The 21,598-nt window shown below is 47.9% G+C and overlaps 25 non-coding genes and 4 pseudogenes across 25 annotated transcripts; all 29 read left to right on the top strand.

Annotated features, from left to right (window-relative positions):
- Positions 1-1,524: 1,524 nt before the first annotated feature.
- Positions 1,525-1,598, top strand: TRNAN-AUU (transfer RNA asparagine (anticodon AUU)). Its single transcript has one exon. It is a non-coding gene; the product is annotated as a tRNA-Asn (tRNA).
- A 4,436-nt stretch (positions 1,599-6,034) lies between these two features.
- LOC134990988 (U1 spliceosomal RNA) lies at positions 6,035-6,198 on the top strand. Its single transcript, XR_010195449.1, has one exon. It is a non-coding gene; the product is annotated as a U1 spliceosomal RNA (small nuclear RNA).
- A 152-nt stretch (positions 6,199-6,350) lies between these two features.
- Positions 6,351-6,513, top strand: LOC134991016 (U1 spliceosomal RNA). Its single transcript, XR_010195476.1, has one exon. It is a non-coding gene; the product is annotated as a U1 spliceosomal RNA (small nuclear RNA).
- Positions 6,514-7,128: 615 nt separating this feature from the next.
- On the top strand, positions 7,129-7,292 carry LOC134990982 (U1 spliceosomal RNA). The gene has a single exon (XR_010195443.1). It is a non-coding gene; the product is annotated as a U1 spliceosomal RNA (small nuclear RNA).
- A 152-nt stretch (positions 7,293-7,444) lies between these two features.
- On the top strand, positions 7,445-7,607 carry LOC134991018 (U1 spliceosomal RNA). Its single transcript, XR_010195478.1, has one exon. It is a non-coding gene; the product is annotated as a U1 spliceosomal RNA (small nuclear RNA).
- Positions 7,608-8,278: 671 nt separating this feature from the next.
- Positions 8,279-8,442, top strand: LOC134990976 (U1 spliceosomal RNA). The gene has a single exon (XR_010195437.1). It is a non-coding gene; the product is annotated as a U1 spliceosomal RNA (small nuclear RNA).
- A 152-nt stretch (positions 8,443-8,594) lies between these two features.
- On the top strand, positions 8,595-8,746 carry LOC134991021 (U1 spliceosomal RNA; annotated as a pseudogene).
- Positions 8,747-9,429: 683 nt separating this feature from the next.
- LOC134990997 (U1 spliceosomal RNA) lies at positions 9,430-9,593 on the top strand. Its single transcript, XR_010195458.1, has one exon. It is a non-coding gene; the product is annotated as a U1 spliceosomal RNA (small nuclear RNA).
- Positions 9,594-9,746: 153 nt separating this feature from the next.
- On the top strand, positions 9,747-9,909 carry LOC134991015 (U1 spliceosomal RNA). The gene has a single exon (XR_010195475.1). It is a non-coding gene; the product is annotated as a U1 spliceosomal RNA (small nuclear RNA).
- Positions 9,910-10,524: 615 nt separating this feature from the next.
- On the top strand, positions 10,525-10,688 carry LOC134990992 (U1 spliceosomal RNA). The gene has a single exon (XR_010195453.1). It is a non-coding gene; the product is annotated as a U1 spliceosomal RNA (small nuclear RNA).
- Positions 10,689-10,840: 152 nt separating this feature from the next.
- Positions 10,841-11,003, top strand: LOC134991007 (U1 spliceosomal RNA). Its single transcript, XR_010195468.1, has one exon. It is a non-coding gene; the product is annotated as a U1 spliceosomal RNA (small nuclear RNA).
- Positions 11,004-11,674: 671 nt separating this feature from the next.
- On the top strand, positions 11,675-11,838 carry LOC134990965 (U1 spliceosomal RNA). The gene has a single exon (XR_010195426.1). It is a non-coding gene; the product is annotated as a U1 spliceosomal RNA (small nuclear RNA).
- A 152-nt stretch (positions 11,839-11,990) lies between these two features.
- Positions 11,991-12,132, top strand: LOC134991020 (U1 spliceosomal RNA; annotated as a pseudogene).
- A 694-nt stretch (positions 12,133-12,826) lies between these two features.
- On the top strand, positions 12,827-12,990 carry LOC134991017 (U1 spliceosomal RNA). The gene has a single exon (XR_010195477.1). It is a non-coding gene; the product is annotated as a U1 spliceosomal RNA (small nuclear RNA).
- A 152-nt stretch (positions 12,991-13,142) lies between these two features.
- LOC134991011 (U1 spliceosomal RNA) lies at positions 13,143-13,306 on the top strand. The gene has a single exon (XR_010195472.1). It is a non-coding gene; the product is annotated as a U1 spliceosomal RNA (small nuclear RNA).
- Positions 13,307-13,977: 671 nt separating this feature from the next.
- LOC134990979 (U1 spliceosomal RNA) lies at positions 13,978-14,141 on the top strand. Its single transcript, XR_010195440.1, has one exon. It is a non-coding gene; the product is annotated as a U1 spliceosomal RNA (small nuclear RNA).
- A 152-nt stretch (positions 14,142-14,293) lies between these two features.
- On the top strand, positions 14,294-14,435 carry LOC134991019 (U1 spliceosomal RNA; annotated as a pseudogene).
- A 694-nt stretch (positions 14,436-15,129) lies between these two features.
- On the top strand, positions 15,130-15,293 carry LOC134991005 (U1 spliceosomal RNA). The gene has a single exon (XR_010195466.1). It is a non-coding gene; the product is annotated as a U1 spliceosomal RNA (small nuclear RNA).
- Positions 15,294-15,445: 152 nt separating this feature from the next.
- Positions 15,446-15,609, top strand: LOC134991010 (U1 spliceosomal RNA). Its single transcript, XR_010195471.1, has one exon. It is a non-coding gene; the product is annotated as a U1 spliceosomal RNA (small nuclear RNA).
- A 671-nt stretch (positions 15,610-16,280) lies between these two features.
- On the top strand, positions 16,281-16,444 carry LOC134990974 (U1 spliceosomal RNA). Its single transcript, XR_010195435.1, has one exon. It is a non-coding gene; the product is annotated as a U1 spliceosomal RNA (small nuclear RNA).
- Positions 16,445-16,596: 152 nt separating this feature from the next.
- Positions 16,597-16,731, top strand: LOC134990963 (U1 spliceosomal RNA; annotated as a pseudogene).
- A 698-nt stretch (positions 16,732-17,429) lies between these two features.
- LOC134990996 (U1 spliceosomal RNA) lies at positions 17,430-17,593 on the top strand. The gene has a single exon (XR_010195457.1). It is a non-coding gene; the product is annotated as a U1 spliceosomal RNA (small nuclear RNA).
- A 152-nt stretch (positions 17,594-17,745) lies between these two features.
- Positions 17,746-17,908, top strand: LOC134991009 (U1 spliceosomal RNA). The gene has a single exon (XR_010195470.1). It is a non-coding gene; the product is annotated as a U1 spliceosomal RNA (small nuclear RNA).
- A 674-nt stretch (positions 17,909-18,582) lies between these two features.
- Positions 18,583-18,746, top strand: LOC134990991 (U1 spliceosomal RNA). The gene has a single exon (XR_010195452.1). It is a non-coding gene; the product is annotated as a U1 spliceosomal RNA (small nuclear RNA).
- A 152-nt stretch (positions 18,747-18,898) lies between these two features.
- Positions 18,899-19,061, top strand: LOC134991002 (U1 spliceosomal RNA). Its single transcript, XR_010195463.1, has one exon. It is a non-coding gene; the product is annotated as a U1 spliceosomal RNA (small nuclear RNA).
- Positions 19,062-19,735: 674 nt separating this feature from the next.
- LOC134990995 (U1 spliceosomal RNA) lies at positions 19,736-19,899 on the top strand. Its single transcript, XR_010195456.1, has one exon. It is a non-coding gene; the product is annotated as a U1 spliceosomal RNA (small nuclear RNA).
- Positions 19,900-20,051: 152 nt separating this feature from the next.
- LOC134991008 (U1 spliceosomal RNA) lies at positions 20,052-20,214 on the top strand. Its single transcript, XR_010195469.1, has one exon. It is a non-coding gene; the product is annotated as a U1 spliceosomal RNA (small nuclear RNA).
- Positions 20,215-20,888: 674 nt separating this feature from the next.
- Positions 20,889-21,052, top strand: LOC134990990 (U1 spliceosomal RNA). Its single transcript, XR_010195451.1, has one exon. It is a non-coding gene; the product is annotated as a U1 spliceosomal RNA (small nuclear RNA).
- A 152-nt stretch (positions 21,053-21,204) lies between these two features.
- Positions 21,205-21,367, top strand: LOC134991001 (U1 spliceosomal RNA). The gene has a single exon (XR_010195462.1). It is a non-coding gene; the product is annotated as a U1 spliceosomal RNA (small nuclear RNA).
- Positions 21,368-21,598: the final 231 nt, after the last annotated feature.

Raw genomic sequence — 21,598 nt, 5'->3', positions numbered from 1 at the left:
TGGATTTTTGAAAGAAAACAATACTGTCAATATACTATTAAAACAAATTAAAATGGTAAAAGTTATTGTACTTTAAGTAAAAATAAAAGAGCCAAAATATCAATCCCAGTTTTGGATTACTTTAATTAACAAAAAACAATGCATATAGCAGAGGATAGTTTCAATCTGCCTACCTCTGGGTTATAGGCCCAGCATGCTTCCGTTGCAGTACTCTGCTGCTCATGTAAGTGCAAGAGATCCTGAAGCACTCACTCATCATGGGAAAGTACCAATGTGTTTCTTACAAAAACTCTCCAGATTATTGACTTTTTAAAGTTTTTCTAGGAAACGTTCTAGATGAATGCTTATTAGCCTTTGTCAGTATATACTTTTACGAGGTGTCTCTGTGGTGCAATCGGTTAGCATGTTTGGCTATTAACCAAAAGGTTGGTGGTTCAATCCCACCCATGGATGTAATTGACCTTGTGATTAGATTTTGGTAATCTTTAAGTAGACAAGTCAAAATGTCAAACTCCCTCTTATGGTGTAGGGTACCTGGCCTTCTCTGATGTAATCAGAGTTAGATTTGATTAAGTGATTTTATAAAAAACAGCTAGGAAGCACAATTTAGCAGTGGGTTGCAGAGAAAAAAAACTATGCTGGCAGAAAAGTCCAATTGAGTGATTAAACAGCTCTTCATTTTCTGATTTTATGTTTATGCTAACAAATTTGCTCTCTGAAAAGTGTCCACAAAGTAAAGTCTCTGATTAACACCTTTGTAGGAATGGTTTTTCACCTATTACTGAATTAAACTTGCTTCATTGGAAAGGCAGCAAGATGCATCCTCATTTCAATGTCTACTGAAATAATACAGGTTGACACCAGGAAACATAAACGTCACTGCATCCTTGCTGCTTCCTCATGGGGAAGTCTGTTTAATGTGAAAACAAGGTGATATCTAATCAGCACACAGGTAAGGAATTAAGAAAATCTTTCTTTATGGGTGAAGATGTTTCTCACAAAATTGTTGCACCAAAGCATCATTGAAATTCAAGCTGGAATGATGATTTTAATATATCACTTGTACATTTTATACTGCTCTTCTGGTGACAATGTAGTTTGTTTTTGTCAATTACCATTTTAATAATAGGGTAAAGAAAATTAAGTGGATTTTTGAAAGAAAACAATACTGTCAATTTACTATTAAAACAAATTAAAATGGTAAAAGTTATTGTACTTTAAGTAAAAATAAAAGAGCCAAAATATCAATCCCAGTTTTGGATTACTTTAATTAACAAAAAACAATGCATATAGCAGAAGATAGTTTCAATCTGCCTACATCTGGGTTATGGGCCCAGCATGCTTCCGTTGCAGTACTCTGCTGCTCATGTAAGTGCAAGAGATCCTGAAGCACTCACTCATCATGGGAAAGTAGCAATGTGTTTCTTACAAAAACTCTCCAGATTATTGACTTTTTAAAGTTTTTCTAGGAAACGTTCTAGATGAATGCTTATTAGCCTTTGTCAGAATGGACTTTTACGAGGTGTCTCTGTGGTGCAATCGGTTAGCATGTTTGGCTATTAACCAAAAGGTTGGTGGTTCAATCCCACCCAGGGATGTAATTGACCTTGTGATCAGATTTTGGTGATCTTTAAGTAGACAAGTCAAAATTTCAAACCCCCTCTTATGGTGTAGGGTACCTGGCCTTCTCTGATGTAATCAGAGTTAGATTTGATTAAGTGATTTTATAAAAAACAGCTAGGAAGCACAATTTAGCAGTGGGTTGCAGAGAAAAAAAAATTATGCTGGCAGAAAAGTCCAATTGAGTGATTAAACAGCTCTTCATTTTCTGACTTTATTTTTATGCTAACAAATTTGCTCTCTGAAAAGTGTCCACAAAGCCAAGTCTCTGATTAACACCTTTGTAGGAATGTTTTTTCACCTATTACTGAATTAAACTTGCTACATTGGAAAGGCAGCAAGATGCATCCTCATTTCAATGTCTACTGAAATAATACAGGTTGACACCAGGAAACATAAACGTTACTGCATCCTTGCTGCTTTCTCATGTGGAAGTCTGTTTAATGTGAAAACAAGGTAATATCTAATCAGCACACAGATAAGGAATTAAGAAAATCTTTCTTTATGGGTGAAGATGTTTCTCACAAAATTGTTGTCCCAATGCATCATTGAAATTCAAGATGGAAGATGATTTTAATATATCACTTGTACATTTTGCATTGCTCTTCTGGTGACAATGTAGTTTGTTTTTGTCAATTACCATTTCAGTAATAGGGTAAAGAAAATTAAGTGGATTTTTTAAAGAAAACAATGCTGTCAATATACTATTAAAACAAATTAAAATGATAAAAGTTATTGTACTTTAAGTAAAAATAAAAGAGCCAAAATATCAATCCCAGTTTTTGATTACTTTAATTATAAAAAAAAATGCACATAGCAGAGGATAGTTTCGATTAATCGACCTCTGGGTTATGCGCCCAGCATCCTTCCATTGCACTACTCTGCTGCTCATGGAAGTCCGAGAGATCCTGAAGACTAAATTGATTAAAGGCCTAAAAGTACTGGACTATAAGGAAAGACTTACTAGGCTGAATATGTATACACTAGAAAAGAGGTGCCTAAGAGGAGATATTATTAATATCTTCAAATATGTAAAGATACATAACAAAGAGTTATCAGAGGAATTATTTATTAAAAGAACACGTGGTCACTCGCTGCGACTGGAGGAAAGTTCAGAACGCAATGGAGGAAAGGTTTCTTCACTGTTAGGGCAATCAGGATGTGGAATTCCCTGCCAGGGAAGGTGGTAATGGCGGACTCTGTAATTGGATTTAAAAAAGGAATGGCTACATTTCTGAATGAAAAAGCTATCCAAGGTTATAATACTTAAAATATCAACATGGTTAATCCGGGGGTAACATGAGTTATAGTAGCTAACTAGTCATAAAACATTATTCAGCAAGTATGTAGAATCATCACAACTTAAAACAGGTTGAACACGATGGGCAATTTGCCTCTATTCAACCTCAAAAACTATGTTACTATATGTTACTATATTACTGTAGTATACAGAACACCACAATGCAATGAGCAGTGATAGTGAGCACTGATGAGGATACTAGAACTGACACTGAGCAGCAAGATGCAGCACTGGACTATTAGTAATGTACTGTAGTATGCTGAGCACCACAATGCAGCACAAGACAATGAGCAGTGATACTGAGCACTGATGAGGATACTACTGAGAACTGACACTGAGCAGGAGAGACACACTACTAGTATTACTGAGCAGCAATAAGTAACCACTGATACTGAGCACTGATATTGAGATTTCCACTGAGAGAACATAGCCACGTCCTCTCCGCTCTCTCTTCAATGCACGAGTAAAAATGGCGGCAACGCGCAGCTCTATATATAATATCCGAATCTCGCGAGAATCCGACAGCGGGATGATGACATTTTCCCTTGTTCAGGTTTTCCGAGTCAGGCGGGAACAACCGAGCCTGCCTCAGACCAGTGTAAACCACGTGGAGTTCGTGGGGAATTCGGTTCTCGGAGAACCGAACCCGCTCCTCTCTACCTTATACCCATCAATTTTTTTTATTTTCAATCTAAGCCCCTGCAGTTTTCTGTAAGCATCTGCTTCGCTATGATGATCAACAAGTCACAAGGGCAAACACTCAGGGCTTGAGGCATAGATCTTTGGACTAGCTGCTACAAGCATGGCAGAGGTGTCACTATCACTGGTGACACCCAGAGAGGTGTCGAGGGAGATTGTAATGCAGTGCGTGCAAATAAGCAGCGCAATGGTAAAAAGGAGGCATGATTTCATAGGTAGGGGCGTGGCCTGGTGGCCTGAATCTACATTTTGTTGCTCCGGGTGTCCCGGGGGTTGGGTGCTGCACCCGGGGACTAGTGTGTAAGCGGTGCTGGCTCCTGCACAGTGACAGGGCATGGCCACCCAGTATGACACCTCCCTTCTTGACCATGCTGTAATTGCAGTCGCACTGCAGTTCAGCGTGATCATAAACAATGGTGTAGCCTCCTGCTGGTGCAGACTGTATGTGCGCGCAGGAAGTCGCCACCATTTTTGTGATCACAGCGGCTGAATGTGATGTCATACAGCCGCTGTGACCACGCCCCCTGTGTCTCCTCCATTGCAGACCCCATTTTGAAGCCTTGCCCCCGCACTGCTCCATCCCTGACTTGGAAATGGAGTGTTGCTGACCCCACTCTCCCCCCCTGCCCCGATTGACAGGCAGAGGCGATCGCATGCAGGCACATGCGTATGCTCTTAGCAATTTTTGCAGTTGGATCGCTTATTGTGATTGCAATCCAACCTGAATCAGGCCCTATTACCTATCACAATGCGCTGCGGGCAGTACAAAATTGGGTTAATATAGGAGAAAAACCCCCAGACCTGTGCTCCTTAACTGTACCTGGTGGCTAGTGGAGCGGCTGCCCAGTAATCAGTGTCCACCCCAGTGCGCACACGGCCCACCCCCTACGGCCACGCTCCCCTTAATCAGCGGCCTCGTGATCCGGAAGGGCGGTGTGTGTGTGTGACTGACCTTAGGAAGAAACCGGAGCCTCCGCTGCAGTGACCCAGCAACCAGGGCACGGGAGTATACAGCGCCGCTGGGAGTGATGAAGCTGCAGTAAAGATGTCTATTAGACCTAGCCTGCTGCAGCCCTTGTAGATTCTCATAAAACAAGTTCTTCTTTTCTTGTCAAAATTAATAGCTAAGAATAGGCTGCCTGAGGCAGGCCCCTGTTAAGTGGCCTGCTACTGAAGGCACCAACTACAAACTGAGCTCCCTGTTCATGGAAGCGGGGTTATAGAGGAGGATGCGCTGAGCATCTTGGGAACAGTCAAAAGCTTTGAGCCGGTTGGTGCCTCAGATCAAGATCCTACTCTACACCCCAATGTGAATCCTTGTGGAGTCCAGTGTACCCCACAGAAGAAATTAATGTGTCACACCCATTGGCAGCAACCTTAGAATAGCTGCTGACGGGCACAATTGAGAAAGGAAGGGGGGGGGGGCATTTGAATCCAGCACATAGATGCAATTCAAATATGTAATTTGTACCTTCCTATTTTAAAATATAATGGATGAACCTCACCCTGTGAGAACAATCTTCATGATCAAGAGATCTAATATGTAAAATAAGTATGAGTTGGGATAGGGCTGGGGAGGGTGGCAGCTCGGGCAGCCCCTCCCCCGTCAAGTTAAGGAGATTCAACTGAGGAAGCACAAGGGAACTCTCGTCTGGGGACAACAACTGCAGGGAGACCACATCTTTTCAGATGAACATGGGAGGGCGGAAGGCTGCCTAATACTGAAGCACCATCAAATATCAAACCATATCCAACAACTAGTACAAGCATTCCTGGGGGAAGGTCTGCAGCAGACGGATTTGCATACGGTGATGTCATCCAAGCAGTGGGCCAAAGTTGGCTGGAACCCTCATCTGCATATAAAAAGAGAAAAGGGGCATGCAGGGCATGGCGGCCTTTTGCAGTGCTTGGATGACCCCTAGTTTGCATTAAACACCCCCACTCTCCTTTGGTGTGGGGCTCATGTTGGCTATGCCCCAGCCCCTGAAGCAGGGGCTGGGGCATAGCCAACATGAGCCCCACACCGAAGGAGGGTGGAGGTGTGTAATGCGAACTAGGGGTCATCCAAGCGCCGCAAAAGGCCGCCATGCCCTGCACGCCCCTTGTCTCTTTTCATATGCAGACGAGGGTTGAAGCCAACTTTGACCCACTGTTTGGATGACATCACCATATGCAAATCCATCTGCTGCAGGCCTTCCCCCAGGAATGCTTGCACTAGTTGTTGCATTTGGTTTGTTGTTTGGGGGTGCTTCAGTATTAGGCAGCCTTCTGCCCTCCCATGTTCATCTGAAAATATGTGTTCTCCCTGCAGTTGTTGTCCCCAGATGAGAGTTCCCTTGTGCTGCCTCAGTTGAATCTCCTTTACTTGACAGAGATGTGCCTGAGCAGCGGCCCTCCCCAGCCCTATCCCAAATCATACTTATTTTGCATAGGAGAGACCATGGTCATAAAGATTATTCTCCCAGGGTGAGGTTCATTCATTGCATTCTGGGTATGCTGACCCCTGTGATTTCCCCAAATGTGGGAAACTCGACAGCATTATTTGTGGTAGTGGGGGACTGTGTTTGTGCTTTCCTCTGGTCAGCTCTGGTAAAAGTCAGATTTCTTTGTCTCAGATCTTCCTCTAGCCTTGTTCTTCTTTCGAGAATTCCCTTGTGCTGCCTCAGTTGGATCTCCTTCACTTGACAGGGGGGTACCCGAGCAGCGACCCTCCCCAGCTCTAGCCCAACTCCTACTTACCTGCCAGGTGAGATACTATGATCACGTAGGTGCTTCTCCCAGGGCAAGGCTCACCCATTGCACTCTGGGTGTGCTGCTCCTGCGATTTCCCCAAATGTGGGAAACTTGACTGCATAATTTGTGTTTCCCCTGGTCGGCTCTCGTATAATTCAGATCTCTTTGTCTCAGGTCTCTCTCCAGCCTAGTTTGCTGTCTGTTTCCACTTCTCTTTTCTTAAGTGCCTTCCAATGCACAATGCAAACTACAGGTAGTGCTGCAGGGCCCACACCCTTTTACTTGCCGTACAGAGCAGCTCTGGAGCTGTTACAGTGCCCAGCTGCTGCAAGAAATCAGCTTGAATGCTTCAGGGGCTGGGGCATAGCAAACATGAGCCCCACACCGAAGGAGGGTGGGGGTGTTTAATGTGAACTAAGGGTCATCCAAGCGCCGCAAAAGGCCGCCATGCCCTGCATACCCCTTTTCTCTTTTCATATGCAGATGAGGGTTCCAGCCAACTTTGGCCCACTGCTTGGATGACATCACCGTATGCAAATCCGTCTTCTGCAGAACTTCCCCCAGGAATGCTTGTACTAGTTGTTGCATTTGGTTTGTTGTTTGGGGGTGCTTCAGTATTAGGCAGCCTTCTGCCCTCCCATGTTCATCTGAAAATATGTGTTCTCCCTGCAGTTGTTGTCCCCAGATGGGAGTTCCCTTGTGCTGCCTCAGTTGAATCTCCTTTACTTGACAGAGATGTGCCTGAGCAGCGGCCCTCCCCAGCCCTATCCCAAATCATACTTATTTTGCATAGGAGATACCATTTTCATGAAGATTGTTCTCCGAGGGTGAGGTTCATTCATTGCATTTTGGGTATGCTGACCCCTGTGATTTCCCCAAATGTGGGAAACTCGACTGCATTATTTGTGGTAGTGGGGGACTGTGTTTGTGCTTTCCTCTGGTCAGCTCTGGTAAAAATCAGATTTCTTTATATCAGATCTTCCTCTAGCCTTGTTCTTCTTTCGAGAGTTCCCTTGTGCTGCCTCAGTTGGATCTCTTTCACTTGAGAGGGGGGTGCCCGAGCAGTGACCCTCCCCAGCTCTAGCCCAACTCCTACTTACCTGCCAGGTGAGATACTATGATCATGAAGGTGCTTCTCCCAGGGCAAGGCTCACCCATTGCACTCTGGTTGTGCTGCCCCTGCGATTTCCCCAAATGTGGGAAACTTGACTGCATAATTTGTGTTTCCCTTGGTCATCTCTCGTATAATTCAGATCTCTTTGTCTCAGGTCTCTCTCCAGCCTAGTTTGCTGTCTGTTTCCACTTCTCTTTTCTTGAGCCGCTCCCTTCTATGCCCTTGCGCACTATCCTGACTTCTCCCGTCTGCTTACTTCGTGCCTTCCAACGCACAATGCAAACTACAGGTAGTGCTGCAGGGCCCACACCCTTTTACTTGCCTTACAGAGCAGCTCTGGAGCAGTTACAGTGCCCAGCTGCTGCAAGAAATCAGCTTGAATGCTTCAGGGGCTGGGGCATAGCCAACATGAGCCCCACACCGAAGGAGGGTGGAGGTGTGTAATGCGAACTAGGGGTCATCCAAGCGCCGCAAAAGGCCGCCATGCCCTGCACGCCCCTTTTCTCTTTTCATATGCAGACGAGGGTTGAAGCCAACTTTGACCCACTGCTTGGATGGCATCACCATATGCAAATCCATCTGCTGCAGGCCTTCCCCCAGGAATGCTTGCACTAGTTGTTGCATTTGGTTTGTTGTTTGGGGGTGCTTCAGTATTAGGCAGCCTTCTGCCCTCCCATGTTCATCTGAAAATATGTGTTCTCCCTGCAGTTGTTGTCCCCAGATGAGAGTTCCCTTGTGCTGCCTCAGTTGAATCTCCTTTACTTGACAGAGATGTGCCTGAGCAGCGGCCCTCCCCAGCCCTATCCCAAATCATACTTATTTTGCATAGGAGAGACCATGGTCTTGAAGATTGTTCTCCCAGGGTGAGGTTCATTCATTGCATTCTGGGTATGCTGACCCCTGTGATTTCCCCAAATGTGGGAAACTCAACTGCATTATTTGTGGTAGTGGGGGACTGTGTTTGTGCTTTCCTCTGGTCAGCTCTGGTAAAAGTCAGATTTCTTTGTTTCAGATCTTCCTCTAGCCTTGTTCTTCTTTCGAGAGTTCCCTTGTGCTGCCTCAGTTGGATCTCCTTCACTTGACAGGGGGGTGCCCGTGCAGCGACTCTCCCCAGCTCTAGCCCAACTTCTACTTACCTGCCAGGTGAGATGCTATAATCATGAAGGTGCTTCTCCCAGGGCAAGGCTCACCCATTGCACTCTGGATGTGCTGCCCCTGCGATTTCCCCAAATGTGGGAAACTTGACTGCATAATTTGTGTTTCCCCTGGTCGGCTCTGGTATAATTCAGATCTCTTTGTCTCAGGTCTCTCTCCAGCCTAGTTTGCTGTCTGTTTCCACTTCTCTTTTCTTAAGCCGCTCCATTCTATGGCCTTGCGCACTATCCTTACTTCTCCCGTCTGCTTACTTTGTGCCTTCCAATGCACAATGCAAACTACAGGTAGTGCTGCAGGGCCCACACCCTTTTACTTGCCGTACAGAGCAGCTCTGGAGCAGTTACAGTGCCCAGCTAATGCAAGAAATCAGCTTGAATGCTTCAGGGGCTGGGGCATAGCCAACATGAGCCCCACACCGAAGGAGGGTGGAGGTGTTTAATGCGAACTAGGGGTCATCCAAGCGCCGCAAAAGGCCGCCATGCCCTGCACGCCCCTTTTCTCATTTCATATAAAGACGAGGGTTGAAGCCAACTTTGACCCACTGCTTTGGATGACATCACCATATGCAAATCCATCTGCTGCAGGCCTTCCCCCAGGAATGCTTGCACTAGTTGTTGCATTTGGTTTGTTGTTTGGGGGTGCTTCAGTATTAGGCAGCCTTCTGCCCTCCCATGTTCATCTGAAAATATGTGTTCTCCCTGCAGTTGTTGTCCCCAGATGAGAGTTCCTTTATGCTGCCTCAGTTGAATCTCCTTTACTTGACAGAGATGTGCCTGAGCAGCGGCCCTCCCCAGCCCTATCCCAAATCATACTTATTTTGCATAGGAGAGACCATGGTCATGAAGATTATTCTCCCAGTATGAGGTTCATTCATTGCATTCTGGGTATGCTGACCCCTGTGATTTCCCCAAATGTGGGAAACTCGACAGCATTATTTGTGGTAGTGGGGGACTGTGTTTGTGTTTTCCTCTGGTCAGCTCTGGTAAAAGTCAGATTTCTTTGTCTCAGATCTTCCTCTAGCCTTGTTCTTCTTTCGAGAATTCCCTTGTGCTGCCTCAGTTGGATCTCCTTCACTTGACAGGGGGGGTACCCGAGCAGCGACCCTCCCCAGCTCTAGCCCAACTCCTACTTACCTGCCAGGTGAGATACTATGATCACGTAGGTGCTTCTCCCAGGGCAAGGCTCACCCATTGCACTCTGGGTGTGCTGCTCCTGCGATTTCCCCAAATGTGGGAAACTTGACTGCATAATTTGTGTTTCCCCTGGTCGGCTCTCGTATAATTCAGATCTCTTTGTCTCAGGTCTCTCTCCAGCCTAGTTTGCTGTCTGTTTCCACTTCTCTTTTCTTAAGTGCCTTCCAATGCACAATGCAAACTACAGGTAGTGCTGCAGGGCCCACACCCTTTTACTTGCCTTACAGAGCAGCTCTGGAGCTGTTACAGTGCCAAGCTGCTGCAAGAAATCAGCTTGAATGCTTCAGGGGCTGGGGCATGGCCAACATGAGCCCCACACCGAAGGAGGGTGGGGGTGTTTAATGCGAACTAAGGGTCATCCAAGCGCCGCAAAAGGCCGCCATGCCCTGCATACCCCTTTTCTCTTTTCATATGCAGATGAGGGTTCCAGCCAACTTTGGCCCACTGCTTGGATGACATCACCGTATGCAAATCCGTCTTCTGCAGACCTTCCCCCAGGAATGCTTGTACTAGTTGTTGCATTTGGTTTGTTGTTTGGGCGTGCTTCAGTATTAGGCAGCCTTCTGCCCTCCCATGTTCATCTGAAAATATGTGTTCTCCCTGCAGTTGTTGTCCCCAGATGAGAGTTCCCTTGTGCTGCCTCAGTTGAATCTCCTTTACTTGACAGAGATGTGCCTGAGCAGCGGCCCTCCCCAGCCCTATCCCAAATCATACTTATTTTGCATAGGAGATACCATGGTCATAAAGACTGTTCTCCCAGGATGAGGTTCATTCATTGCATTCTGGGTATGCTGACCCCTGTGATTTCCCCAAATGTGGGAAACTCAACTGCATTATTTGTGGTAGTGGGGGACTGTTTTTGTGTTTTCCTCTGGTCAGCTCTGGTAAAAGTCAGATTTCTTTGTCTCAGATCTTCCTCTAGCCTTGTTCTTCTTTCGAGAGTTCCATTGTGCTGCCTCAGTTTGATCTCCTTCACTTGACAGGGGGGTACCCGAGTAGCGACCCTCCCCAGCTCTAGCCCAACTCCTACATACCTGCCAGGTGAGATACTATGATCATGAAGGTGCTTCTCCCAGGGCAAGGCTCACCCATTGCACTCTGGGTGTGCTGCTCCTGCGATTTCCCCAAATGTGGGAAACTTGACTGCATAATTTGTGTTTCCCCTGGTCGGCGCTTGTATAATTCAGATCTCTTTGTCTCAGGTCTCTCTCCAGCCTAGTTTGCTGTCTGTTTCCACTTCTCTTTTCTTGAGCCCCTGCCGTCTATGCCCTTGTGCACTCTCCTGACTTCTCCTGTCTGCTTACTTTGTGCCTTCCAACGCACAATGCGAACTACAGGTAGTGCTGCAGGGCCCACACCCTTTTACTTGCCTTACAGATCAGCTCTGGAGCTGTTACAGTGCCCAGCTGCTGCAAGAAATCAGCTTGAATACTTCAGGGGCTGGGGCATAGCCAACATGAGCCCCACACCGAAGGAGAATGGAGGTGTTTAATGCGAACTAGGGGTCATCCAAGCACCGCAAAAGGCCGCCATGCCCTGCATAACCCTTTTTTCTTTGCATATGCAGATGAGGGTTCCAGCCAACTTTGGCCCACTGCTTGGATGACATCACCGTATGCAAATCCGTCTTCTGCAGACCTTCTCCCAGGAATGCTTTTACTAGTTGTTGCATTTGGTTTGTTGTTTGGGGGTGCTTCAGTATTAGGCAGCCTTCTGCCCTCCCATGTTCATCTGAAAATATGTGTTCTCCCTGCAGTTGTTGTCCCCAGATGAGAGTTCCCTTGTGCTGCCTCAGTTGAATCTCCTTTACTTGACAGAGATGTGCCTGAGCAGCGGCCCTCCCCAGCCCTATCCCAAATCATACTTATTTTGCATAGGAGATACCATGGTCATGAAGATTGTTCTCCCAGGGTTAGGTTCATTCATTGCATTCTGGGTATGCTGACCCCTGTGATTTCCCCAAATGTGGGAAACTCAACTGCATTATTTGTGGTAGTGGGGGACTGTGTTTGTGCTTTCCTCTGGTCAGCTCTGGTAAAAGTCAGATTTCTTTGTCTCAGATCTTCATCTAGCCTTGTTCTTCTTTCGAGAGTTCCCTTGTGTTGCCTCAGTTGGATCTCCTTCACTTGACAGGGGGGTGCCCGAGCAGCGACCCTCCCCAGCTCTAGCCCAACTCCTACTTACCTGCCAGGTGAGATACTATGATCATGTAGGTGCTTCTCCCAGGGCAAGGCTCACCCATTGCACTCTGGGTGTGCTGCCCCTGCGATTTCCCCAAATGTGGGAAACTTGACTGCATAATTTGTGTTTCCCCTGGTCGGCTCTCATATAATTCAGATCTCTTTGTCTCAGGTCTCTCTCCAGCCTAGTTTGCTGTCTGTTTCCACTTCTTTTTTCTTGAGCCCCTCCCTTCTATACCCTTGTGGACTCTCTTGACTTCTCCTCCTGTCTGCTTACTTTGTGCCTTCCAACGCACAATGCAAACTACAGGTAGTGCTGCAGGGCCCACACCCTTTTACTTGCCTTTCAGAGCAGCTCTGGAGCTGTTACAGTGCCCAGCTGCTGCAAGAAATCAGCTTGAATGCTTCAGGGGCTGGGGCATAGCCAACATGAGCCCCACACCGACGGAGGGTGGAGGTGTTTAATGCGAACTAAGGGTCATCCAAGCGCCGCAAAAGGCCGCCATGCCCTGCATACCCCTTTTCTCTTTTCATATGCAGATGAGGGTTCCAGCCAACTTTGGCCCACTGCTTGGATGACATCACCGTATGCAAATCCGTCTTCTGCAGACCTTCCCCCAGGAATGCTTGTACTATTTGTTGCATTTGGTTTGTTGTTTGGGGTGCTTCAGTATTAGGCAGCCTTCTGCTCTCCCATGTTCATCTGAAAATATGTGTTCTCCCTGCAGTTGTTGTCCCCAGATGAGAGTTCCCTTGTGCTGCCTCAGTTGAATCTCCTTTACTTGACAGAGATGTGCCTGAGCAGCGGCCCTCCCCAGCCCTATCCCAAATCATACTTATTTTGCATAGGAGATACCATGGTCATGAAGATTGTTCTCCCAGGGTGAGGTTCATTCATTGCATTCTGGGTATGCTGACCCCTGTGATTTCCCCAAATGTGGGAAACTCGACTGCATTATTTGTGGTAGTGGGGGACTGTGTTTGTGCTTTCCTCTGGTCAGCTCTGGTAAAAGTCAGATTTCTTTGTCTCAGATCTTCCTCTAGCCTTGTTCTCTTTTTGAGAGTTTCCTTGTGCTGCCTCAGTTGGATCTCCTTCACTTGACAGGGGGGTGCCCGAGCAGCGACCCTCCCCAGCTCAAGCCCAACTCCTACTTACCTGCCAGGTGAGATACTATGATCAGGAAGGTGCTTCTCCCAGGGCAAGGCTCACCCATTGCACTCTGGGTGTGCTGCTCCTACGATTTCCCCAAATGTGGGACACTTGATTGCATAATTTGTGTTTCCTCTGGTCGGCTACTCGTATAATTCAGATCTCTTTGTCTCAGGTCTCTCTTTAGCCTAGTTTGCTGTCTGTTTCCACTTCTCTTTTCTTGAGCCCCTGCCTTCTATGCCCTTGTGCACTCTCCTGACTTCTCCTGTCTGCTTACTTTGTGCCTTCCAACGCACAATGCGAACTACAGGTAGTGCTGCAGGGCCCACACCCTTTTACTTGCCTTACAGAGCAGCTCTGGAGCTGTTACAGTGCCCAGCTGCTGCAAGAAATCAGCTTGAATACTTCAGGGGCTGGGGCATAGCCAACATGAGCCCCACACCGAAGGAGAATGGAGGTGTTTAATGCGAACTAGGGGTCATCCAAGCACCGCAAAAGGCCGCCATGCCCTGCATAACCCTTTTTTCTTTGCATATGCAGATGAGGGTTCCAGCCAACTTTGGCCCACTGCTTGGATGACATCACCGTATGCAAATCCGTCTTCTGCAGACCTTCTCCCAGGAATGCTTTTACTAGTTGTTGCATTTGGCTTGTTGTTTGGGGGTGCTTCAGTATTAGGCAGCCTTCTGCCCTCCCATGTTCATCTGAAAATATGTGTTCTCCCTGCAGTTGTTGTCCCCAGATGAGAGTTCCCTTGTGCTGCCTCAGTTGAATCTCCTTTACTTGACAGAGATGTGCCTGAGCAGCGGCCCTCCCCAGCCCTATCCCAAATCATACTTATTTTGCATAGGAGATACCATGGTCATGAAGATTGTTCTCCCAGGGTGAGGTTCATTCATTGCATTCTGGGTATGCTGACCCCTGTAATTTCCCCAAATGTGGGAAACTCAACTGCATTATTTGTGGTAGTGGGGGACTGTGTTTGTGCTTTCCTCTGGTCAGCTCTGGTAAAAGTCAGATTTCTTTGTCTCAGATCTTCCTCTAGCCTTGTTCTTCTTTCGAGAGTTCCCTTGTGTTGCCTCAGTTGGATCTCCTTCACTTGACAGGGGGGTGCCCGAGCAGCGACCTTCCCCAGCTCTAGCCCAACTCCTACTTACCTGCCAGGTGAGATACTATGATCATGTAGGTGCTTCTCCCAGGGCAAGGCTCACCCATTGCACTCTGGGTGTGCTGCCCCTGCGATTTCCCCAAATGTGGGAAACTTGACTGCATAATTTGTGTTTCCCCTGGTCGGCTCTCATATAATTCAGATCTCTTTGTCTCAGGTCTCTCTCCAGCCTAGTTTGCTGTCTGTTTCCACTTCTTTTTTCTTGAGCCCCTCCCTTCTATACCCTTGTGGACTCTCTTGACTTCTCCTCCTGTCTGCTTACTTTGTGCCTTCCAACGCACAATGCAAACTACAGGTAGTGCTGCAGGGCCCACACCCTTTTACTTGCCTTTCAGAGCAGCTCTGGAGCTGTTACAGTGCCCAGCTGCTGCAAGAAATCAGCTTGAATGCTTCAGGGGCTGGGGCATAGCCAACATGAGCCCCACACCGACGGAGGGTGGAGGTGTTTAATGCGAACTAAGGGTCATCCAAGCGCCGCAAAAGGCCGCCATGCCCTGCATACCCCTTTTCTCTTTTCATATGCAGATGAGGGTTCCAGCCAACTTTGGCCCACTGCTTGGATGACATCACCGTATGCAAATCCGTCTTCTGCAGACCTTCCCCCAGGAATGCTTGTACTATTTGTTGCATTTGGTTTGTTGTTTGGGGTGCTTCAGTATTAGGCAGCCTTCTGCTCTCCCATGTTCATCTGAAAATATGTGTTCTCCCTGCAGTTGTTGTCCCCAGATGAGAGTTCCCTTGTGCTGCCTCAGTTGAATCTCCTTTACTTGACAGAGATGTGCCTGAGCAGCGGCCCTCCCCAGCCCTATCCCAAATCATACTTATTTTGCATAGGAGATACCATGGTCATGAAGATTGTTCTCCCAGGGTGAGGTTCATTCATTGCATTCTGGGTATGCTGACCCCTGTGATTTCCCCAAATGTGGGAAACTCGACTGCATTATTTGTGGTAGTGGGGGACTGTGTTTGTGCTTTCCTCTGGTCAGCTCTGGTAAAAGTCAGATTTCTTTGTCTCAGATCTTCCTCTAGCCTTGTTCTCTTTTTGAGAGTTTCCTTGTGCTGCCTCAGTTGGATCTCCTTCACTTGACAGGGGGGTGCCCGAGCAGCGACCCTCCCCAGCTCAAGCCCAACTCCTACTTACCTGCCAGGTGAGATACTATGATCAGGAAGGTGCTTCTCCCAGGGCAAGGCTCACCCATTGCACTCTGGGTGTGCTGCTCCTACGATTTCCCCAAATGTGGGACACTTGATTGCATAATTTGTGTTTCCTCTGGTCGGCTACTCGTATAATTCAGATCTCTTTGTCTCAGGTCTCTCTTTAGCCTAGTTTGCTGTCTGTTTCCACTTCTCTTTTCTTGAGCCCCTGCCTTCTATGCCCTTGTGCACTCTCCTGACTTCTCCTGTCTGCTTACTTTGTGCCTTCCAACGCACAATGCAAACTACAGGTAGTGCTGCAGGGCCAACACCCTTTTACTTGCCTTACAGAGCAGCTCTGGAGCTGTTACAGTGCCCAGCTGCTGCAAGAAATCAGCTTGAATGCTTCAGGGGCTGGGGCATAGCCAACATGAGCCCCACACCGACGGAGGGTGGAGGTGTTTAATGCGAACTAAGGGTCATCCAAGCACCGCAAAAGGCCGCCATGCCCTGCATAACCCTTTTCTCTTTTCATATGCAGATGAGGGTTCCAGCCAACCTTGGCCCACTGCTTGGATGACATCACCGTATGCAAATCCGTCTTTTGCAGACCTTTTCCCAGGAATGCTTGTACTAGTTGTTGCATTTGGTTTGTTGTTTGGGGGTGCTTCAGTATTAGGCAGCCTTCTGCTCTCCCATTTTCATCTGAAAATATGTGTTCTCCCTGCTGTTGTTGTCCCCAGATGAGAGTTCCCTTGTGCTGCCTCAGTTGAATCTCCTTTACTTGACAGAGATGTGCCTGAGCAGCGGCCCTCCCCAGCCCTATCCCAAATCATACTTATTTTGCATAGGAGATACCATTATCATGAAGATTGTTCTCCCAGGGTGAGGTTCATTCATTGCATTCTGGGTATGCTGACCCCTGTGATTTCCCCAAATGTGGGAAACTCGACTGCATTATTTGTGGTAGTGGGGGACTGTGTTTGTGCTTTCCTCTGGTCAGCTCTGGTAAAAGTCAGATTTCTTTGTCTCAGATCTTCCTCTAGCCTTGTTCTTTTTTCGAGAGTTTCCTTGTGCTGCCTCAGATGGATCTCCTTCACTTGGCAGGGGGGTGCCCGAACAGCGACCCTCCCCAGCTCTAGCCCAACTCCTACTTACCTGCCAGGTGAGATACTATGATCAGGAAGGTGCTTCTCCCAGGGCAAGGCTCACCCAATGCACTCTGGGTGTGCTGCTCCTAAGATTTCCCCAAATGTGGGACACTTGATTACATAATTTGTGTTTCCTCTGGTCGGCTCTCGTATAATTAAGATCTCTTTGTCTCAGGTCTCTCTCCAGCCTAGTTTGCTGTCTGTTTCCACTTCTCTTTTCTTGAGCCGCTCCCTTCTATGCCCTTGTGCACTATCCTGACTTCCCCGTCTGCTTACTTTGTGCCTTCCAACGCACAATGCAAACTACAGGTAGTGCTGCAGGGCCCACACCCTTTTACTTGCTTTACAGAGCAGCTCTGGAGCTGTTACAGTGCCCAGCTGCTGCAAGAAATCAGCTTGAATGCTTCAGGGGCTGGGGCATAGCCAACATGAGCCCCACACCGAAGGAGGGTGGAGGTGTTTAATGCGAACTAGGGGTCATCCAAGCGCCGCAAAAGGCCGCCATGCCCTGCACACCCCTTTTTTATTTTCATATGCAGACGAGGGTTGAAGCCAACTTTGACCCACTGCTTGGATGACATCACCATATGCAAATCCATCTGTGGCAGGCCTTCCCCCAGGAATGCTTGCACTAGTTGTTGCATTTGGTTTGTTGTTTGGGGGTGCTTCAGTATTAGGCAGCCTTCTGCCCTCCCATGTTCATCTGAAAATATATGTTCTCCCTGCAGTTGTTGTCCCAAGATGAGAGTTCCCTTGTGCTGCCTCAGTTGAATCTCCTTTACTTGACAGAGATGTGCATGAGCAGCGGCCCTCCCCAGCCCTATTCCAAATCATACTTATTTTGCATAGGAGATACCATGGTCATGAAGATTATTCTCCCAGGGTGAGGTTCATTCATTGCATTTTGGGTATGCTGACCGCTGTGATTTCCCCAAATGTGGGAAACTTGACTGCATTATTTGTGGTAGTGGGAGACTGTGTTTGTGCTTTCCTCTGGTCAGCTCTGGTAAAAGTCAGATTTCTTTGTCTCAGATTTTCCTTTAGCCTTGTTCTTCTTTCGAGAGTTCCCTTGTGCTGCCTCAGTTTGATCTCCTTCACTTAACAGGGGGGTACACGAGCAGCGACCCTCCCCAGCTCTAGCCCAACTCCTACTTACCTGCCAGGTGAGATACTATGATCATGAAGGTGCTTCTCCCAGGGCAAGGCTCACCCATTGTACTCTGGGTGTGCTGCTCCTGCGATTTCCCCAAATGTGGGAAACTTGACTGCATAATTTGTGTTTCCCCTGGTCGGCTCTCGTATAATTCAGATCTCTTTGTCTCAGGTCTCTCTCCAGCCTAGTTTGCTGTCTGTTTCCACTTCTCTTTTCTTCAGCCGCTCCCTTCTATACCCTTGTGCACTATCCTGACTTCTCCTCCCGTCTGCTTACTTTGTGCCTTCCAATGCACAATGCAAACTACAGGTAGTGCTGCAGGGCCCACACCCTTTTACTTGCCTTACAGAGCAGCTCTGGAGCTGTTACAGTGCCCAGCTCCTGCAAGAAATCAGCTTGAATGCTTCAGGGGCTGGGGCATAGCCAACATGAGCCCCACACCGAAGGAGGGTGGAGGTGTTTAATGCAAACAAGGGGTCAGACAAGCGCCGCAAAAGGCCACCATGCCCTGCACGCCCCTTTTCTGTTTTCATATGCAGACGAGGGTTGAAGCCAACTTTGACCCACTGCTTGGATTACATCACCATATGCAAATCCATCTGCGGCAGGCCTTCCCCCAGGAATGCTTGCACTAGTTGTTGCATTTGGTTTGTTGTTTGGGGGTGCTTCAGTATTAGGCAGCCTTCTGCCCTCCCATGTTCATCTGAAAATATGTGTTCTCCCTGCAGTTGTTGTCCCCAGATGAGAGTTCCCTTGTGCTGCCTCAGTTGAATCTCCTTAACTTGACAGAGATGTGCCTGAGCAGCGGCCCTCCCCAGCTCTATCCCAAATCATACTTATTTTGCATAGGAGATACCATGGTCATGAAGATTATTCTCCCAGGGTGAGGTTCATTCATTGCATTCTGGGTATGCTGACCCCTGTGATTTCCCCAAATGTGGGAAACTTGACTGCTTTATTTGTGGTAGTGGGGGACTGTGTTTGTGTTTTCCTCTGGTCAGCTCTGGTAAAAGTCAGATTTCTTTGTTTCAGATCTTCCTCTAGCCTTGTTCTTCTTTCGAGAGTTCCCTTGTGCTGCCTCAGTTGGATCTCCTTCACTTGACAGGGGGGTGCCCGAGCAGAGACCCTCCCCAGCTCTAGCCCAACTCCTACTTACCTGCCAGGTGAGATACTATGATCATGAAGGTGCTTCTCCCAGGGCAAGGCTCACCCATTGCACTCTGGGTGTGCTGCCCCTGCGATTTCCCCAAATGTGGGAAACTTGACTGCATAATTTGTGTTTCCCCTGGTCGGCTCTCGTATAATTCAGATCTCTTTGTCTCAGGTCTCTCTCCAGCCTAGTTTGCTGTCTGTTTCCACTTCTCTTTTCTTGAGCCGCTCCCTTCTATGCCCTTGCGCACTATCCTGACTTCTCCTCCTGTCTGCTTACTTTGTGCCTTCCAACGCACAATGCGAACTACAGGTAGTGCTGCAGGGCCCACACCCTTTTACTTGCCTTACAGAGCAGCTCTGGAGCTGTTACAGTGCCCAGCTGCTGCAAGAAATCAGCTTGAATGCTTCAGGGGCTGGGGCATAGCCAACATGAGCCCCACACCAAAGGAGGTTGGAGGTGTTTAATGCAAACTAGGGGTCAGCCAAGCGCCGCAAAAGGCCACCATGCCCTGCACGCCCCTTTTCTCTTTTCATATGCAGACGAGGGTTGAAGCCAACTTTGACCCACTGCTTGGATGACATCACCATATGCAAATCCATCTGCGGCAGGCCTTCCCCCAGGAATGCTTGCACTAGTTGTTGCATTTGGTTTGTTGTTTGGGGGTGCTTCAGTATTAGGCAGCCTTCTGCCCTCCCATGTTCATCTGAAAATATATGTTCTCCCTGCAGTTGTTGTCCCCAGATGAGAGTTCCCTTGTGCTGCCTCAGTTGAATCTCCTTTACTTGATAGAGATGTGCATGAGCAGCGGCCCTCCCCAGCCCTATTCCAAATCATACTTATTTTGCATAGGAGATACCATGGTCATGAAGATTTTTCTCCCAGGGTGAGGTTCATTCATTGCATTTTGGGTATGCTGACCCCTGTGATTTCCCCAAATGTGGGAAACTTGACTGCATTATTTGTGGTAGTGGGAGGCTGTGTTTGTGATTTCTTCTGGTCAGCTCTGGTAAAAGTCAGATTTCTTTGTCTCAGATTTTCCTTTAGCCTTGTTCTTCTTTCGTGAGTTCCCTTGTGCTGCCTCAGTTGGATCTCCTTCACTTTACAGGGGGGTACCCGAGCAGCAACCCTCCCCAGCTCTAGACCAACTCCTACTTACCTGCCAGGTGAGATACTATGATCATGAAGGTGCTTCTCCCAGGGCAAGGCTCACCCATTGTACTCTGGGTGTGCTGCTCCTGCGATTTCCCCAAATGTGGGAAACTTGACTGCATAATTTGTGTTTCCCCTGGTCGGCTCTCGTATAATTCAGATCTCTTTGTCTCAGGTCTCTCTCCAGCCTAGTTTGCTGTCTGTTTCCACTTCTCTTTTCTTCAGCCGCTTCCTTCTATACCCTTGTGCACTATCCTGACTTCTCCTCCCTTCTGCTTACTTTGTGCCTTCCAATGCACAATGCAAACTACAGGTAGTGCTGCAGGGCCCACACCCTTTTACTTGCCTTACAGAGCAGCTCTGGAGCTGTTACAGTGCCCAGCTGCTGCAAGAAATCAGCTTGAATGCTTCAGGGGCTGGGGCATAGCCAACATGAGCCCCACACCGAAGGAGGGTGGAGGTGTTTAATGCAAACTAGGGGTCAGTCAAGCGCCGCAAAAGGCCACCATGCCCCGCACGCCCCTTTTCTGTTTTCATATGCAGACGAGGGTTGAAGCCAACTTTGACCCACTGCTTGGATGACATCACCATATGCAAATCCATCTGCGGCAGGCCTTCCCCCAGGAATGCTTGCACTAGTTGTTGCATTTGGTTTGTTGTTTGGGGGTGCTTCAGTATTAGGCAGCCTTCTGCCCTCCCATGTTCATCTGAAAATATGTGTTCTCCCTGCAGTTGTTGTCCCCAGATGAGAGTTCCCTTGTGCTGCCTCAGTTGAATCTCCTTAACTTGACAGAGATGTGCCTGAGCAGCGGCCCTCCCCAGCTCTATCCCAAATCATACTTATTTTGCATAGGAGATACCATGGTCATGAAGATTATTCTCCCAGGGTGAGGTTCATTCATTGCATTCTGGGTATGCTGACCCCTGTGATTTCCCCAAATGTGGGAAACTCGACTGCTTTATTTGTGGTAGTGGGGGACTGTGTTTGTGTTTTCTTCTGGTCAGCTCTGGTAAAAGTCAGATTTCTTTGTTTCAGATCTTCCTCTAGCCTTGTTCTTCTTTTGAGAGTTCCCTTGTGCTGCCTCAGTTGGATCTCCTTCTCTTAACAGGGGGGTGCCCGAGCAGCGACCCTCCCCAGCTCTAGCCCAACTCCTACTTACCTGCCAGGTGAGATACTATGATCATGAAGGTGCTTCTCCCAGGGCAAGGCTCACCCATTGCACTCTGGGTGTGCTGCCCCTGCGATTTCCCCAAATGTGGGAAACTTGACTGCATAATTTGTGTTTCCCCTGGTCGGCTCTCGTATAATTCAGATCTCTTTGTCTCAGATCTCTCTACAGCCTAGTTTGCTGTCTGTTTCCACTTCTCTTTTCTTCAGCCGCTCCCTTCTATACCCTTGTGCACTATCCTGACTTCTCCTCCCGTCTGCTTACTTTGTGCCTTCCAATGTACAATGCAAACTACAGGTAGTGCTGCAGGGCCCACACCCTTTTACTTGCCTTACAGAGCAGCTCTGGAGCTGTTACAGTGCCCAGCTGCTGCAAGA

This window comes from Pseudophryne corroboree, unplaced genomic scaffold (genome assembly GCF_028390025.1).
Source record: "Pseudophryne corroboree isolate aPseCor3 unplaced genomic scaffold, aPseCor3.hap2 scaffold_1196, whole genome shotgun sequence".
Classification (NCBI taxonomy): Eukaryota; Metazoa; Chordata; class Amphibia; order Anura; family Myobatrachidae; genus Pseudophryne; species Pseudophryne corroboree.
Note: the sequence above shows the minus strand (reverse complement) of the source record. Positions and strands in the feature narration are given on the sequence as shown.